We start from the raw sequence: 14470 nt of genomic DNA, 5'->3' as shown, positions 1-14470 counted from the left end.
ATAATCCCAAGAAACTTTCAAATTTTTGAGATGGCTTTTCTAAACGTTGGATTATAAAACAGAATTTGTTCGACTACAAGAGTTGTTTAAGTGATTATCGCAAGCATATATTAACCATATATAATTAGCCTCAGAATTCGAAATGTAAACTAGGTTTAATCTCTATAAGAAGCAGTACATACTATTACATTCTTCGCAAAACTCTGCGCATATACGCTAATTAGGTATTTTACTCAAAAACTGCCAAACAGACTGGATTTACGTACGCAGTCACCTGTATCTCCATGGTTAAATATACCGTATTGTGTGGTCTGCGTCCGGTATCAGACATACGTATCGCGGAAATAAGCTAGGCGATATCGATCCTTTTATTGCCACTGCGCCCCAGAAAACTGAGACCGAATGCACGCCTCTGGGGCTCGGAGGCCTTCACATACGATAATGTGAGTAGGAACGCAACAATATCTAACAGTTTTTTGGTTGCTTATTGTTTGTCTGCCTGTCTGTTTTTGTTGAAATCGTCATCACTTGTCCGTATCTCCGATACCCATTGGTTAGGTGACATATCACAGATACAGAGTAACTCTGGACCTAGTCACAATTAATGAACATCCCTTGTCTTCTTCCGTCCACCTCTCGGGGCCTGGAGATGTTCAGATGATTTCGAGTATGCTCAATGATGTCTTACGCACTTTCAACAAGTGCTATTCGAAGCAATAATTGAAGACCAGTGATCGAAACCTTAGGCTCGATTCACAAAGAATATCGTGTTATTTCTTCTCCCCGAAAAACACTCGCATTCTAATCGACATACACTGTGCCAGATTTTTATGTCAGGTTTAATAGGTAAGAAGTTTTTACTTATACGTGAAACGCGTAAATCTGTAACCATCGTTTTTGTACGTGTAGGCTACCATCAACTGCTAGCTCAGAAATAAGGATAATTTGCATTCCTCCGCATGTCTTATATATTATGTCCAATGCTAGGTCTACTAAAGCTGTTCCCGACTTGTATTCTGATAAATCTATTTCCTAAGCGTTAACTGCTATCAAGATAAACAGTCACTGCGAGTTATCGAAATGCATTGCAGGATTGAAGATCAGTAGCCCGTGCTATTTCATGAAAAGCACATTCAGTGTTTTATGGCAATATCTTACCCACACACGTACAGCGGACTCGATTTTGTCACCCTGATACAGATCTTGGTGTATGCTCGTTCCGATCTTAAATCGCACTTCTAACAACGTCTAATCGTAAAACAAGGCCATCCAAGAAAAGAAGCTAGATGCGCGATTTAGGGGACTGATTTAGAGAAAGGCCCTCGCTTACCTTTCTTTCGGCTCAACTGCACTCCCATTAAAGGCCACCCATCAAATGTAACATCGAATTGAATGCTGGTCATCTATTGTTAAGTATAGACAATTGTTTTTCAAGCACACAACGGTGGTTCGTAATTTGAAAGTTTACGAAATCGAAGAGTTGAAAATTATCATTCTAATTGTCACTAGTAAACATAATATACACTTTAGGTGTATTTCTATATATGTATTATTAAGCTAAAAATACTGCAGTGAGGTTGAAAATATCAGTTTTGTGGTCTTTAAAGAAGACTATAATAGAAATCTCATGAGAGGATCTACTGGTACCGTCAACCGTTACAACCAGCAAAACTGTCTTCGTCAATCAAGCAGTGAGTCGTAGCTTATGTAGATTGGTTCCATTGAGTCAGACTTGAGAGGACGGAAGTGATTCAATGAGCCTCATATTGTTACTCGATTATGTGGTCAAAACGCGCACCAGAAGATGGCTCATGTAGCCCAGTAAACGGTAGCGAACATTATCAGCGTTCGTCTTGCAGTTCTGATGGAGCCTTGCCGTTGCGTCCAATTTATACAAAGCGAGTCGGCACTAGCGCTGAAGGATGAGCAGACTTCATAATCGGTAGTAACGATTACCTAGGTAATTAATTAAGAAATGCGCACCAGCTTCTTGCTACCAGTTTGCATCTCTACAGCTGTTTGCTTAGTGTATCAACGACAATAAGTAATATCGGAATAATTAACATAAAAATAACACCAATTGTCAGACACCAATAAAAACACAAGTTATTACTTCAGCTTGGAGCAGAAACAAATTCTCAACCACTGAACCCTTGCAGTGAAGTAAAGGATTATTCGATCGTCAACTAATCCATAAGGGGGCAAAATACTGCCATGCATGTTCTTGTAATAAAATTAATAATTTGACGCTATATCTAGTGAATTTTAGACAACGACTCTCAAGAAGAATACGCTGATCTGTTTATGTACATAAAATAATTATAAATTATATATATAATTATAATAAATAAAATAAGAAATTATAGGTATCATTTGCTCCCGAGACCTGGCCTGATGCGGAACAGTATCTGAGAGATGGGCATGATTGCGTAAATACAGGTTTTGTTTCCGATTTAATTTCTTTCCGGCTTCTACGTTGCACCTGCTCTTTGCTGACAATCGACCATTAAAGCCATGCTTCGCCTGCTTCTATATTAATTTGTTAGCCCCATAAGCGGCAAAGGCACAACGTATCGACCAGCAAGCTAGCGAAGATTTATCTACAGTTTTTCCGATTCGATCTTCGTTCAGCGACCTCTTTATGACTCATTATCCATCTCGGTGGGTAGAATCTCGTCTAGGCTTACTGCTTACCATACACTTTCTCTTTAATACTACAGATAACCAAATGGAGACCTTTCGCTAAACGACTACATTCTGTCCGACCGATATAAGGAAAATACACGTTGATATTCGTTGAATATTCAGACGTATTCGGCAAGTATAGTAATGAATTTTGCGGTAGTTATAACAAGTGTACTAGCGTTGGTTTGTAAAGCAAGGCTGTTGAGTATACGAGAAGACACCATGGCCGAATAGTGGTTTTTCTCTATATGACAACTTCGTAAACCGAATCAAAAACATTCGATCACCAGAACGCGTTACCTCAATTTAAACACTTTAAAAATGCAAAAGCGGTTGCCTCAGCTGACGCACTGAATTAGTAGGCGCTTTACGGCGTACATTTGCAAATCAAACTCTCTCAAAGTAAAGGGACCTTGTCCAAAGCAAGAAGCGCAACAGCTCAAGGGTAACTCCGAGCAGCAAGACGCCAAAACTGAACTAGTTTCAGCAGATTTGCGGATCGTCCGTTTTCTCAGCTTGAGAAGTTCAGCAGTTTCTGGAGCCGTTTATAGGAAGAACACAATCATTTTATAAATCCCTGACTTCGTAAGTTCGAGTCGATGTATACCAGCATGCGGCAATCTTCTCGAAGCCAGCCAGCCAGCGCAATAGTTGAACGATGACCCTGACTATCGACTCAAGTCCAACGTACGTGTTTTAGAGGGACCATATGTGAAGCGAGTAATCTTTCGGAAGTTGTCAATAGACTAAGAGTACCGAAGGATAAAGTTGACACAGAAACTCGCTTCTCTTTGAAAACATTTTCTAATAGAGAATCTCCGTAGACAATAGTAGTTCGCTTGTTTGCCATATTACATGACAATAAAACCACAGGAAATAATGCTTTACTGAAATAAGTGGTAGGAATGTATTGAAAATTAGAAAATAAAAGGCCGACCCTACTTTTGCTGTAACATCGGATGGTGCGACGCCAAGTTTAACTAATTCTAAGCTACAGCTTTTAACAAAGCTGCCAACAAAAAAGACCGAACCGAAAGCGTGATCGATATCAACGAAATGGTTATTGAAGATAGCAGATCGTATCACATGTTCTCTAGCGACGTTTCAATTAATGACGTCTCAACGAAAGCTCGAACTGAGAACAAGCTTTTGAGGTCCATCAAGCGCACCGTTTCCATTAATCAACTGCCTCCTGCGGGTACGATGATCCTTCCCAGACTCACCGAGATCTTCCATCAAGGAGCTCAAGCTAGGCCAGCATCATTAAGCAGTAACAATAAACAACAGGGTGGCGACAAAGATCCTCAAAAAAAGGACGACGACAAGGGCAGTGATAATGACGATGGAAATTATCATAATGATGCCGGCAATCATTTTACTGTGAGATCCGACAAATACAATGTTCTTCTGCAGCGATTCACTGAAGAAACGTATACTGTCAAAGCTCTTGAGGAGCCCAACTGAACTGAGCAAAATGACCGATTCGTCCGTACCGAACGGTCACGATGATGATAAACAGACCTCGTTAAGCGAGACTATTTCGTTAATGAAGTGAAGGTCAGGGGAGCAGGTGATTCTAATAGAAAGCCCGAGCTCTAAATCGAAATGTCAAATAGCGGCTTGAGTTTAATTAACGATGGGTAAAAAGCAAGCATAGGGGCAGTACACTTTCAATACCAAGAACTGGAACACTGATGACATGACATATGACTGATGCGTTGGGTTTCAAACAAAAAAAAAGTTATCGCACAGCTTTCCTTACACTTCAGTTGGCGTTAGAATAAGTTGTTATTAACGAAGTATGCAATTAGTCCTGGATGCTTCGAGGTGTGTATAGAAATGTATTTGACAATAATTCAACAACAAATACAATGTACTTATTAGTGTTATTTCAGGTAGTCGTCATACTGTGAATCCCTGTATCATTTTTTCTTATTTCGGCCCATTATATATACTTTATTTAATGCCATAAATAAATCACTGTTTACATTCAACACAATTCGTTAACGAAACTAGTATATATATATATATATATATATATATATATATATATATATATATGAAGTCTGCGCGTGCCTCAACCAATGCTACGTATCCTCATTAGTTTAGCCAGCAGAATAATGATGCCGAGGCAGGCGATGTTGTTTGTATGTATAACCGATTTTTGTAGCGACGGTTTGTACCCAACGCTTAAAGAAACGATAGGTTTTGAGAAAACCGTTTACGATGTTATGCTGCCTTATCGATGCAAAAGGAATGATCAGTCAACTAAAGTCAGATCAAGCATTTGCGGTACCAGTCGCTTATCAAGCACGCTGATTGATGTGCTTACTTCCCAAGAAGATCTATTACGATTTTGTATAAAAACATATTGGGTTGGCTCAATAAATAACAAATCTAACTAAAAGCTTAAAGAACCTATCGACAGAACAAGGCGCTTTAAACGGATCCTTATTCAACTTCAACAAACATCTTCGTGGGGTAGTTCGAATGAAAATGGCGTTGATTCGACTCCAATGTAGTACGCTTGCGCGTTATTCCATTCTACTTATCCATATAGCTCGCCATCTACGGGCATTATTGTACTATCGAGCATTTTTTTTTCTATTTTCCCGCTCTTCTTTTACAGGCTGAACAAGGCAATCATATCGGAACAGCAGGAGATACCGCACCGTCCTCCGTATGTCCGTATACCTTACCATTATACGTTGTCTGTATGGCATCGTACCGTCTTCCATTCCCCGTTATCAACGGCGATGAAAATGACAATACAATGGCCGCACTCGAGAGAAACTGGCGGCAGCGAGCGGCGGTGACAGTTACGATTCGGGGTAAGCTCTTGTTGCACAGGCCATGCCACAACGCCATTTCAGCACACCAAATAATCGTCATTACGAAGGTTTCCTAAAAGGAAAGGACTGCGCCAGAAGGAATAGCGACGGAAACCGAACCGACGACTTCCATGGAACCTGGACGAGCTTAAAAAAGGGTGTAAACAAGTTCAGTCTCCGGTCGGCCCCATGGCGTGGTGGCGGACACCACGAAACATAATAGTCGCTGCGCTGAACCTTTGATGAAGCTTCAGCAAACAGTCGACGTTTTTTCCTATATGTTGATGGCCACTATTCGTTTTAAATAAGCCGTTTGTTTACTAGATTATTTCCCATGCTTGTAGTCCTACTTTTTAAGGTAGAAAGGGATTTCGGAAGGAGTAAATGCCATTATTGACAAAGTATTAAGGTAATCATAAGTATTAGGGTGTCTGTAGCAAATGTAATAAGGTTTGATTACGATTACCCTTTGCTTAGATGATGTTAGTACTATTTTTTAACAAATGAAAGTTGTCACATGACGGCTGGGTTACGTGGATTTTAGCAATCAGCTCTTATCAAAAAAAACTTCTATATTAAAACTGCGGCCAAAATTAACAGGTGACCATTAATCTTCGTACTCGCTTGGGCTTTATTACCAAGTGATTAGCCACATTTATCAAAACGTCATTCATTTTAGGCATCTTCGTAAAATCGCTTTCAACATCGAAATTGCAAATATGTTAGATATTATAATTAAACACCCCCCCCCCCCCCCCCTAAGTGTGACATTTGTGGGACATGGTAACGTTTGCAGCAAGACGATCAACCTTTAGGTTTAGTGAAACTGAGATAGGAATGGGCACGATTATTGAAAATTCTCAAAGAAAAACATTTGAGCAAGGGTTTCCCTCAGCCATAGAAAGCAGGGGATAATTTGTATAAGTTATACGCTAATATAACTATACTGCAACTACACATTTGTAAAGATGGATACAAATTTTCTAGCATGCTACACAATTTGACACCCGCAACACCCTCATACGTGTTCGCCCGGCACGTACTTGATGTACTCCATTATATGTCGGGGATGTATTTCTTATTCCATTATAGCGTCTTTGGACTACTCGCTCACGAAAATTTAAGCTTGTAAGGCTTGAACTATAATAAGAAACCCTCTTTCGTCAAAGAATTTTACTAATACCATTAGTATGTCTTTGTGCCGCTCAGGGAAAATGAAGATGTCATGATTTATGAGTGGCAGCGATCGTATCGTCATTTAGATGACAAATAGATTATCATAGTGACACCAAAAATAGTACGAGGCAGACAGGTCAAAATTCATTAGTTGTGCCAGCTCAAAACAGGGGAAGGAGTAACTTTGCAAAAACATTTAGCTGGCTATGCTACGGAAGTTAACGCGCACAAATTGGAAACAGTTACAAGAAAAACTACATGTTACCCTGCTTTTGGTTATGCGATGAAAAAGCTAACTATTTCGTTGCTAATAGACTTCACCGTGTACCAGTATGAGAGGACTTTCAGTGTCCTTCGTTACGAAAAATATGTTTTAATTTTTTTCTCGTTAACGAGAAGTTAGACTGTCTGTAATGATATGTTCGTCAGGGTCGCTGGGAGAAAAGGCCGAATTTCATACGAACTATGTCAACTTTTTTCCCTACAGGTTGGTTGTAATGAAAACTAACAAGAAGCCATTACACCTCTTAGTTGCTTTACAGTATAGAATGGCAGTGAAACAAACAGTTTTTACATGTGTCAATAACATATTTCTAATTTATACACCCAGCCAACGTAGCTGCGATTTGCTCAGGCCAAGGCATCGACTCGTGGTCGATAAAGGGTCCATCAATATCTTTTAAAGCTTATGCCTTCTTGGTAATCACAATGAGAGACGCGATATTGTCATATCAACATAGTGATCCAATTAATCAAGTCTAGGCTGTTAGGTAGCCACAAGTTATTGTTCTAGAACACGCAGTGCCACTTTTAGCCTGCTAGCTTTGCACTAATTTATTTGTATTTTGCATCATCTTGTTGAGATGTTGCCATGTTGAAATGTTTGTAGTGTGGCCTAATAGTGGACGTTTCACAGTTTACAGAATACCGAAATAAACTCTTTTAGTAACAAATACGCCTTCCTCAAAAGGGTATGCTGGCATGATGTCTGTTCCACCGGTCACAACACTTAGAACGTAGACGCCAGTGGTAAATTTGGTTTCACCCACGGTGGCAAAAGATGTCCTATATTATGGCCATGCCGGTATTGGTTCCTGTAACCCTTTTTCATGTGCTCGTTAAGCAACGATAGGCTCAGACGCGTTGGCAAGGTCGTCATCGAAAAATCATGATTGTCAGAAATGCATGCTTGCGCCTTTTAACAAGTTCCAGAACTCTTATTGTAGGTCTTTTGGCCTGTCTTTCCTGTCTAGGAATACAAGAACTTGCCTCTACCTCTTCAATGGCCAACAAATTGTCTCTGCTCGTATTTCCAAGATGAACCGTTTGCCGCTGGCATTATATGTTTGCGGTTTTATCCTAGAAAAAACAGTTCTTTTGGCGTCAGTTTCCATCGCTGTTCATCTGTAAGTACTCCTACAAGACACTCAAACAATGTTGAATTATTTTAACAATATGTCTAGAAAATTACGGCACAGTATTTATTGTTGTTTATTTATATGCATAAATATATGATTTAAATAGTATTTTACGAAGATAAAACATATTGGTGACGATCGCTCTAGAAGGTAAGCACCGGTAATTTTTATGCCTCAGATTTGCCCGTTACTTGATAGGAACACACCTGCTGCGTTCGTCGCCTATTTCACCGGCCCTTCAGCAAACAAAAATTACAACTCCTTTGCCACCGTCTTGGGCGTAACCCTGCCTATATCCTGGGATCATCCTTTATAGCAATTATCTGTCTTAAAGGTAGTATAACATGGTTGGAGTGTATCTGTTTTACAACCGGATCAGGCACTTACCAAGAGTAGGTACGAGCGTACGATAGGCCCATTACATGAATTGAGAAGGTTCGCGTTTTAATTGATTTCTCAAGTCGTTATCCAAACAGATCAAATTTATAACTGTATTTTGTACTTTCTCATACAAGCATACACTCGGACCGAAAGCAGTTGCTGGCATAGTTAAGAGACCGAGTTGATTAGAAACAAAATAAAGTAAGACCGCAAGATGACCCATCAGCGCATCGTGAACACAATAGAAGAAATGGGTAGATGAACAGTAGCAGACATAATGCTGGACAAGTCACGCGATGCATTGTCTATTCCCTGGGTAAATGTTACCCAACTATCTATAGAACCAAGGCAGAGATAGTAATAAACTATGATAATTTCTAATAAAAAAAAAATATATATATATATATATATATATATCTATATTCATACATAAAAGCTTTATAATCGTATATAGTAGTTGAGTCGAAGTTTTAGCAGTTGACAATACGATGACAGTATTAAGCTCATATGAGATATAACAATCTATCATCAGTAACAAGGTTTTCGTCGCACTTAGAATGTGCCTAATGTACTTAGGTTTTTATGTCAAGAATTATCATATTTATGTCTGTATTTGGCTACGTATACAATAGAAAAACGCGTAGCGTTAGATGGACCCATCGAGCAACTATTGCTGTGTTCGTTTTTACGACATAATGGAGCCAAGTTCTTATAATATTGAAACAATCTCTTCATAACTGCAAGAGATAACCATTTTGTATGACAAACACGGCAAAGGTTATAGGCAGCAAAGATCTAATCTATTTCTATTACGTGGCGGCAAGAGAAAATAAAAATAGACGATGTAAGCTTCCCATTCATCAATATATAGTAATAGAGTAACGGAATACTTGATACTCCACTCAGGATCCTCGGCCAACAAACTGTAACCTGTACCGCAGCTGCAAGAAGCCATTTAATGAAAATTTAAAGATAATGAAAATAGAAACCAAAAAGTCAACTCGAAAATAGTTTGGCCACAACTGTCCTTGATAAAGGCAAAATAAGTGAAGTCATAATGCAGGATGCTTGTAGTCTTTTCGTGAAAAGCTTTATTGTGGACTTTCGGGTTCAACATCTGCATTATTATCTCGTTGATACACGAGATGAGTAAGGTGTAATGTACAAAATGACCCATTTTCGAATGTATTTTTAGATCTTTGTTTTTAGTGGGCTTCGTGGGTGTGATCTGGGGCCTCTACTCCATTGTAGATGCACTACGCTTGAACAATACAGAGCAGCGAATTGAGCCATGTAATTGATAGTATTAGTAATGCTACTTAATTATCATCAATATGTGACAGCAAATAGTAACTGCAAGAATGTTATCCAGCCAACAGAAAAATAAGTTATTTACATTGTATGCCGAGAAGAAATAATCCCTCACACAATTGGAGTCATCTCTCTAACGTACTTGCACACACGGATGCGGAGAGGTATGAGGCCAGCCCTTCGCTATCTGGAACTTTGCTGATATCCAATTATATATATATTCACATTCATGAATAGATAGGTATTTTTTCATCAGCGCATTTCAACCGGTCTTGAAGCTGGGACGTGTGTATCACTGCCGTATTCAAACTTGGCGTTCATCTCAGGTACGTGTGTGTGTGTGTGTTTGTACCCAATATTGGTCGTGGCTATCATGGCTACTGTCTGTCTGTATGGACGTATTCAGCCCGTGTATCTGGCTGGACCTGTGTGACTGCACCTTCATCAAAATCTCATTTGGCGTTTTTAAGGCACTCCTGCCCCGGCTTCGCCGAGCTCCCTTCGGGGCGCGATACGAACCGCACAGGATTTCGCTTGTCTCTGAGATGATGAAGGAGTCTTCTGCCCCCGCCCAATTAGTCCCACAAGGGTGGTCTTGCAAGCAGAACTCCGCTTTGCAGCTGCGCAAGTTCTATCTGAGTTACTCCAAGCAGCTGTATTCCATTTGTAACTATCATGGAAAACGTGCACGAAACAAAGAAGGAGGAACGCCGTCTAGTAACAGTTGTAACTCAAATACTTGCCTTGCAATGCTACTCTAGCGAGAGAAGCAACTGAAATTGGCGAGCACAGTCGAAACAAGCCCGTGTTAGTGTATTGATATTTCTATATCATGTAAATGTTATTTTTTACACTCAACATAGTTGACTTTGCGTGCACCATCAACCTCGTGTATATTTGGATTTTTCTGCGGGTGCTAGTTTCTGCGGGTGGAAGTTTTCTGCTATTACACGGGTAGATCGTTGCACCGTTAAGTAGTTCTTATGTCAACAGGATTTGTATAATGATAGCTAAAACACGTTAAGTTCTATTGAAGCCCGTGACAAATGTCTCTCTGTGATATCAGAAAAAAAAAACAATAAAGAGAAAGAATCATATTCAGAATCGAATAGGATTTCCAGCACAGAATTGAATCTCTATTTTAAAACTTATTCAGTAAAGTATCTACTTTATAGTATGTCGTATGTCGAACGTCCAAACGCCATGAACGAAGTTCCAAAAGTGAAAGTGTTTAAACTTTGTGTGTCCCGGCCTTGCCACGTCACGTTAATGGCACTAACTGTAAGCACCAATTTAGTCGTTGAGTAGACTTACTGGTAGTGGATCCGTACGGAATATTTTGAGAGATTTTGTCACTCAGTGGGTACAAATCTAAATAAACAACCCCTCCAGCCTTCTCCTTTAACCCTAAAATGCTCCTATGAATAATTCCAGCTGCTTAGAGTACGTGTATGCAAATTAAGAATGGCCTACTTTGGAATATGCATGATAAATACACGGATAAGTATTCATTTGTTTTTTTGAACAACCAATATACATGTAAGCTTTATCTACTTATGCGATATTTTCTACCATAAATAGAGCTTGACAATCTGCATAGAGTTCCTACGGTAGCAGAGAGTTAAAAATTTTTGAAGATTATGTTAAATTACAAGACTAGAGATTTTCTGGGAATGCTCTTCTGAAAATAATTAGACGTAATGTTCAAGGTAGCAATACTATTCTTCAAAAGCGCTGGGTAAAAACGGCTAAAATTGTGCATCTCCTAAGATATGGTAACAATTAGATACAGTAACTTGCAGCAAAAATGAACATGCCTCAATTAGTATGGTACTTTGATCATGAAAACTAACAGCGCCGGGGAATATTAGAAAAATCCAAAGCTTGTTTTTTTTTAGGCTTATCGAAATGGCCAATACTTGGTTCAGTGCAGAAAGTGACACAAGATGTACTCAAAATATCAACGTACAACATTGGGTTCGTTTAACTCTGTAGGGCCAACTATTTCATGTACCCGAAGAAGTTCTCAGTCAATTACTGTTTCAAAGGCGCGTCCAATTCTAATGTGCAATATATTCATTGCATCGTTTTGTCTAAAATTCCTGTTTCTGTAAGATAAGCTACATCCAATGAAATAACGATGCGGCACTCGACTATACTCAGGCTTTCCAGGTCGAATTTCCATGTCGAAATACATGGCATTGCAAGCCATTTGCCGTAGAGTTGCTTGTCCTTGAAATTACGGTTAACCTATCTCAGCTATACAAGTGACTTGTACCTTATGCTAGCGTACTCGCTCTCCTGTTACTACCACTGTTATATATACATGTATACTATTCGTAGTCCTAATGCATTTACCACAGTCAAATGCGCTTGCGTTTTCCTTCCGATTCGCTGGCTCCAGTTCTTGGCATGCTTCTTGCGAGTTATTTGTCCGCCTGTCTACAACGTCGAGTCTGTTTGTACACATGGCTACGACTGCCGTCACACTGTATCTCTCTTTTCCCCAATGCTATAGCTTCCCAGAGGCCATCACCACAATCTCGAAAGCAGGAAAACACAGACAGAAGTACATGTACAAGCCGCACACCGTGCCAATGTAATAAGTAGACAGCATACGGCGTAACTCGTCTGATCGCTGCTTCTGCGCCGGACCACAAGTCAATATAGTGGTATTGGTGGCTATAATAGTGGCAGTTAGGGTGTTGGTGGATCGCAGCGGGTCTAACGCCCGGCCGCAATCGCTGTGCAGCCAGGGTCGCTGGTACAAGCGCTAGATGATTTTGCTTTTCCCTACCGCCGGTAGCTGCCATCGGTGATGCTGCGCTAGACGCTGCTGCTCATGTAGCTGCATGCCATGTATATAAATACATATTATATAAGTATGCTAGCCGCTTGCTTTATATAAGTACATAGAGACGTACATGGACACGGAGCAGCATTGATGGTTGGCAGCAACCAAAAGCAACGCCAGCGTCTAGCTCACATGATTATGCGCATTAAGTGGGATTACCCCGCTAAGCTCCGCTAACCCATCCAATATTGCCTTATTTACCCCACGCCCCTTCCCAGCCTAAACCCCACCTCTCTGATCCCGTTGGTGCTCGTCGGCCAGCTCCTTTTTCCTTGCTTCGTATGTGGCTACCCCCAATTTCCCTTTGAGCTCCCTTAATGGAGTACTCAGCCTAAAAACTTCTAAGCCCAGCCTTTTCCGATGATCAAGATATTCTTTTCTTCGGGGCTGCTGGAAGATGAGGACAGTGGCAGCTTACGAAGGCGCGCCACGGGTACCAGTATAATCTGTACCTACTAAATACGATGACCATATATATGTAAGCATGTAAATACAAATAAGTACAAATGAATCTTTCACTAATGTTCACGAAGCAAACTCTAGCTTGTTGGGTAGATGGCACTTCCCGAATACGGATTAGTATACAGCATAGAGTGCACGTAGATGCACACAGGATCGCGCATGCTCAGACCATGCACGTTTGACGTCACCTATATGAATACATAGATATGTTTACTCAGGATACCAATTCTAGGTCGCGAACACTTAAGCTCCGTGCTTAGTCTTTTCGTCTAGACCTAAAAGCCAGCCTATAAATGTCTTATTAAACAACCCAATTTGTAGAATTGCTCAATTTGAATGTGTACTAAGAGATACTGGAGCGTTATGGAAGAAAATGCAAATTTTTTATATTTTTTTTATTCCTTTGTATTTCCATTGTTAACGCAGCAGTGTTTTCACACGAAGCCATGATTTGCTATATTATCGTTCGTAATATTTAATGACTGGCAATAAAATGTCACCTCAATGAGCTTGAACTAGCGATAGCAGATTTTTACCAACCAGAGACGCATCAGTTCTACTTATTAAGTTACGGTTGCGCCATGTATGCAAGTGAAGAAATACCTAAACTGGACGATTGATGGTGACGCATTTTCACCCTAACAAATATTGAATAAATTTTTTTCTACTACCCCAACAGAGCAAGAAAAAATCGTCAGCTTCCTCTTAAAAGAAAAGATGCATAAGAACAAATTATTGATTAAATTTCCAAACCGTTAGCCTAAATGATGGACGATTAATTCAAGTTGTTGAAAAACCAAAACACATAGATCAACTATTTGTGATCCTTTACTATTTGTTCCAAGAAATAGGAAAAGCTGTTAATGGGATAGCTGTCGAATCTTTAGCAAACTTCGAAACCGCTGCTCTCTCACGAGACCGCCTCAACAGTCTTCTTGTTCTCATGATTGTTTTGTGTCGGAAGGGGGAACCGCCTTACATGTCACCTGTCAGTTGTGTTGTGCCGTACTTATTGGAGATATGGTGTCCTGTGGTCGGTTCTTGCGTTCTTCCCCAGACCAGGACACAAGATGGCACCCTCTCCTTTTCCTGTCCGTGCTCTTAGAGATATATCTCGATTTTGGTTCCTCCTCTTCAAATGACTTGGTTGCCCGATTACCGACAACTGAAGGTGGCATGAGATCACCAATGACTGGCCGATGGCATCACAGACGGGACGAGAAGAGGTCAGCCAGCGACGGTCAGCAATTTTCGATCATCATACCAAATCCCGCCCAATCTGGCTGGATCCCAACAAAAGCACCCACAAAGAACAGTGTCCATTCTTTACGATCATCTAACAGCATAAGATT

The sequence above is a fragment of the Varroa destructor genome, unplaced genomic scaffold (genome assembly GCF_002443255.2).
Source record: "Varroa destructor unplaced genomic scaffold, Vdes_3.0 BEIS01000001.1, whole genome shotgun sequence".
Lineage (NCBI taxonomy): Eukaryota > Metazoa > Arthropoda > Arachnida > Mesostigmata > Varroidae > Varroa > Varroa destructor.
The sequence above is the reverse complement of the archived record's forward strand: the minus strand, read 5'-3'. Positions refer to the sequence as shown.